This window comes from Trifolium pratense, linkage group LG4, assembly GCF_020283565.1.
Source record: "Trifolium pratense cultivar HEN17-A07 linkage group LG4, ARS_RC_1.1, whole genome shotgun sequence".
Taxonomy (NCBI): domain Eukaryota; kingdom Viridiplantae; phylum Streptophyta; class Magnoliopsida; order Fabales; family Fabaceae; genus Trifolium; species Trifolium pratense.
The window spans coordinates 974,766-980,765 of record NC_060062.1 but is presented as its reverse complement, the minus strand read 5'-3'; positions in this window follow the sequence as shown (position 1 = coordinate 980,765).

Here is a 6,000-nt window from a genome sequence, read left to right as displayed (position 1 = left end):
ATTTTCATTGAGTAACTCGGCACCACAAGGTGTTCTAACATTGGACATTGTAAAAGATAGCATGTTCAATGAAGAAGCTAGAAGGAAGGAACAAGGAATGCCAACAGAGTCTGAGGCGCTTGTCACTGAGTATCGTGGAAGAAGTATCCACAAGAAGTTCAATACTAGAGACAAGTCAAGGGGAAATTCTGGAGATAAGTTCAGGGGTAGGTCGTGGACAAGAAAAGACGTGGAGTGTTTTTATTGTCACGAGAAAGGTCACATGAAGAAAGAATGTAGGAAGCTCAAAAGAGAGCAACAAGAAAATGGTGATGCGAGAAACATAGCCGCTACCATTTTTCAAGGCAATGAGGTAATTTTCGTTGGTGATGATGGTCATGTTAATTTGACATCACAAGATACATGTTGGGTCGTGGATTCTGGTGCGTCATTCCATGTAACCTCACGAAGAGATTTCTTTGCTTCCTATACAAGCAGTGATTTTGGTTTTGTGAAGATGGGGAATGATGATAAATCCAAGATTGTGGGCAAAGGTGATGTTTGCCTAGAAACAAACACCGGTTGTTGTCTAACGTTAAAAGATGTGAGACATGTACCTGACATGCGTCTCAATCTAATATCAACAGGACTTCTAGACGAAGAAGGCTATACTAGTGTGTTTGGAGATAGGAAATGGAAGCTGTCAAAAAGTTCCTTGGTAATAGCCCGAGGCAAGAAAGTAAACACTCTTTATGTGATAGAAGCAAAAGTCAATAATGGATGTGTTAACGCTCTCGGAGAAGACTCCTCGGTCGAGCTATGGCATAATCGGCTCGGACATATGAGTGAGAAGGGACTTCAAATTCTAGCCAAAAGAGGTATTTTGGCCGGTGTGAAAGGATTGGAAATGTCGCTTAAGCCATGTACACATTGTTTGGCTGGAAAGCAACATAGAGCTTCATTTCAATATAAGGCCCCACATAGAAAGCCAAATGTTTTAGATTTGGTGCATTATGATGTTTGTGGTCCAATGACCACTAGTACTCTGGGAGGTGCAAGGTATTTTGTTACCTTTATTGATGATCACTCCAGAAAGGTTTGGGCTTATGCGCTCAAAACAAAAGATCAGGTGTTTGCTGTATTCAAACAGTTTCATGTTAGTGTTGAGAGAGAAACTGGCAAGAAGTTAAAATGTGTTCGTACTGACAATGGAGGAGAGTTTATGGGAGATTTCAAACGTTACTGTATTAGTAATGGAATCTGGCATGAAAGATCTGTTCCGAAGACGCCTCAGCATAATGGAGTGGCTGAGAGAATGAACAGAACTATTGTTGAAAGAGTGAGAACAATGTTATCTCATGCTAAGTTACCCAAGAGTTTTTGGGGTGAGACTCTGATGACTGCAGTTGATTTAATCAACTTATCCCCGTCAGCTCCATTAAATGGTGATGTTCCAAATAGGTTTTGGACAGGTAAAGATGTATCCTACAATCACTTGAAGGTGTTCGGTTGTAGAGCGTTTGTTCATGTTCCAAAGGATGAGAGATCAAAACTCGACTCAAAGTCGAAGGAGTGCATCTTCTTGGGATATGGGAATGAAGAATTCGGGTACCGGTTATGGGATCCTGCAGATAAAAAGATTGTTAGAAGCAGAGATGTTGTCTTCTTTGAAGACCAGAATATTGAAGATATTCAGAAGGGAGTTAAGCCTGTTATTTCTAGAGAACATCCGATCAACTTGGATCCAGTTCCTCCTCTAGAGAATTACAGGGGAGATGAAATAGAAGATAATGGAGAAGCGGAAAATGAACCTCCAATTGATGATCCAAATGAAGAAGTAACAGATGATAATGGAAGTGGCAGTAATAATGAAGATGTGATTGAAGACTCTGAGGATGAAGAACAAGTTCCCCAGTTAAGAAGGTCATCTAGGATACCTAAACCACAAACCAAATATCCTGCAACGGAATTTGTGTTACTAACTGATGGGGGAGAACCAGAGTGTTATGAAGAAGCCTTGATAGACAACCACAAAGAAGAGTGGTTGAAAGCCATGCAAGAAGAAATGCAATCCTTGCATGAGAACCTGACATATAAGTTGGTAGCTTTACCGAAAGGTAAAAGAGCACTCAAAAATAAATGGGTGTACAAGTTGAAGACTGAGGAAAATAACTCACGACCTAGATACAAGGCGAGGTTAGTCGTGAAAGGCTTCAATCAAAAGAAAGGCATTGACTTTGAAGAGATTTTTTCACCCGTGGTCAAGATGTCATCAATTCGGGTAGTGCTTGGTTTGGCTGCAAGTTTGGATCTAGAAGTGGAACAACTAGATGTTAAGACTGCATTTCTTCATGGTGATTTAGAAGAAGAAATTTACATGGAGCAGCCAGAAGGATTCAAAGTCAAAGGCAAGGAAAACTTGGTATGTCAGCTGAAGAAGAGTTTATACGGACTTAAGCAGGCACCACGTCAATGGTATAAGAAGTTTGATTCCTTCATGATTGATCATGGATACCGAAGGACGAATTCTGACCATTGTGTGTTTGTGAAGAGATTTGATGATGGTGAGTTCATCATACTTCTCTTGTATGTTGACGATATGTTGATCGTTGGACAAAATATTGAAAAGATCAGCAAGTTGAAGAATGAAATGAAGAAGTATTTTGCTATGAAAGATTTGGGACCGGCAAAACATATTCTTGGTATGTCCATCTGTCGTGATCGAAGGGAACGTAAGCTGTGGTTATCACAAGAAAAATATATCGAGAAGGTGTTGGAGCGGTTCCACATGGAAAAGGCAAAACCGGTTGCTACTCCACTTGCTAGTCACTTTTGTCTTAGTTCGAAGCAGAGTCCGATAAATGAAATTGAACAGCGGGATATGAGCAAGGTGCCATATGCCTCAGCTGTTGGAAGCTTGATGTATGCAATGGTGTGTACACGGGCTGATATAACACACGCGGTTGGTGTTGTTAGCAGATTCTTGGCCAATCCAGGAAAGGAGCACTGGAATGCTGTGAAGTGGATCTTGCGATATCTCAGAGGAACTTCCAAAATGTGTTTGTGCTTTGGAAGTAGAAATCCTGAACTAATTGGCTACACAGATGCAGATATGGCGGGAGATATTGATTCTAGAAAATCAACATCGGGATTCTTGATTACATTTTCAGGGGGAGCTGTATCGTGGCAGTCTAAGCTACAAAAGTGTGTTGCTTTGTCTACCACAGAGGCAGAATTTATTGCAGCTACAGAAGCTTGCAAGGAAATGTTATGGATGAAGCGGTTCTTGCATGAATTAGGGCAAGACCAGCAGAAGTACGTCGTGCATTGTGATAGTCAGAGCGCCATCCACTTGAGCAAGAATTCGAGTTTTCACTCGAGGTCAAAGCATATTGATGTGAGATATCACTGGATACGTGATATGTTAGATTCCAAACAACTACAGCTTGAGAAAATCCATACTGATGATAATTGCTCAGATATGATGACCAAGTCCTTACCCAAGGACAAGTACGAGTTCTGCAGGAGAGCTGCTGGACTGTTGGAGCCCTCCACCTAAATCGGAAGGGGGAGATTGAAAGGTATTCCTCATTATGTGGAGAGAGGAAGAAGGCATATCACTATTAATTTTAGTGATTGAAATTAATAGTATGAGAGTGTTTTTAGCTAGTGAGTGAAAATACTGAAACTTCTCAGAGTCATTCACTTTACATGCATTGCACTATAAATTTTTTCCTTATGTTTTCATTTCAAATTATCAGAGTGTGAAGAAATCCTTTTGAGAGCAAATCCAAAAGAGAGGTTATCCACCATATTTGTTGGTGAGAGTTGTAATAATCAATTTGTATTATTATTCAATTAAACAGAAGAAATTCTTGTTATTCCATTGTTATTGTTATTATTATTATTATAGTGGGAAAAGTTTGATCCAGGGATAATCAATCATCCGCCGATCTTGTATTAGGTGTGTTTTGTGTTATTTTTCCCAACAATTTTTACAATTCTCTTGTTATGATGATGAATCATAGTTGAATATATTGCCTATTTATATATACCCTAGGATATATGAATCATTAATATAAATTGATTATATTTTTGAATGAATTTAATACATTTTTGATGGAATTTAACCCATTAGTATGCAGTCAAGCAGAGACGGAGGCATGAATCAAACTTATGGAGATCAAATTTATAAATTTAATAGAATAATTTATATAAAAAATTATAAGATAATTCAAAATTAATATTGTGAATATGCATTTTATTTTGTTAAAATTTGAACGGTAGAAACTTAAGTGTTTAAGGCAATATATTATCTACCTAAAAAAACGGCCCAATATGTTGTTTTTTTTGGTTACCAGTATGTTGTTTAAAAAATGCCTATTTTTTTGAAGTTTAACAAAAAATATTATGTAGGAAAATATAGTCTTAACTTCACTTTTGTTTCAAAAAGTGGTATTTTCAGTTTAGAAGATATGCAGAAATATTACATAAAAAATTTGTTGATTATAACATAAGACATTAGATCGGAAAATTACATCAAAAACAATTTTATTAGATAAAAAATTACATCAAAATTAAATTAAAATGACCACCAAAAGGGAAGTTCCCACCTAAAGATAAAAGAGGCTCATGTTTTTCTTGTAAATTTTTGTCCCCCTTAATGGTGAAGAACATGGTCAAATTCTTCACCAACAGGTTGCACTTAGAAGCCTAGGTTTCGTTTTCGGTCTTTCAGGCAACCACTTAACTGCTTTCACATACTAGTTTAGCAACATGGAATAGTCCCATTTGTAGGTTGTACCCAACAATTTTTATTTTTTTTCTCAATTTTCCAATTTCATGGATTATAACAACTCTCTTATGTATAATGTATAATTAGCTAATTTCTAATCCGTCAAATTCCTTATTTCATGGTTTTTTTTTCCTGTAACTTTGTTTTTTTTTTATTAATATTAAAGGAATGGAAGTATTGTTGTATTATTTGTATTTCCTTCAAGTGGCCAATGGCCCAGTTGTTTCTTTTTAGTCAAACTTTGTGTGTTTTTAAAAATTGGATGATGAGTATTATCAAAATTAAAAATAAAAATTGGATGATACGTAATAAACCTTGTGGACTAATATATGTTTGTCATATTGGTCCATTATTTCTGTTAAATTTTAACTCCAAATATAAAAAAAAATTCCAATGGTTAAAATTTTAAAAATTAATAAGGTTTTTGATGGATCACTTACACTTAATGACATCCACAATTCAGTCAACTAAAACTAACGTTTTTTGTGAAAAATTGACGGAAATGACTAATGTGAGAAACAAATGTCTTTAAGGGACCAATCCATACATTTTTTTTCTTTTAAGGGACCATTGTAAAACCTAAAATATCTTTAAGGAACCAATTCAGACATTTTTTTTTCTTTTAAGGGACCATTGTAAAACCTAAAATATCTTTAAAGGACCAATAGACTAATTAGACCTAAATTTTTTATTTATTTTATTAAAAAAATTCATATTAAATGAAGGAGAAAACTTAGAAACAGTACCCTTGGATACTCTTCATCCTGTTATCCACTAAAAATATGACAAGTATATTATATAATCAATGTCATATGCAGCTCAATTAAAAATAAACGGATGTTAGTTTCTTACAGCCCGTTAACGTCAATCCAAGAAAATTGCGTAACTCTTATTTTCATCGCAGTCCATTATCAATCTCTTGTTTTTCTTCTCTTTTTTTTCTTTTCTCTCGCAGAAATAATGTTATTTTTGTTAAGTAAATGGTTGGGGTTAATGAAGGCATGGAGTTTCTACTCCACTATCAATCTAAAGAGGCTTTACACCAGGTAAATTCATAAAAAAGAGAGGTGTGTCACCGTTGGACGCTCTAAAGTATCATGTCTTTCCTAGACACAATTTTTCTAGACATGCACAATTACAATACTACAGTTATTTTATACTCCCCCATTCCATTTTTATAAGAACTCATTTGACTAAGAGAAATTGTACTATTCATATATCTTGTT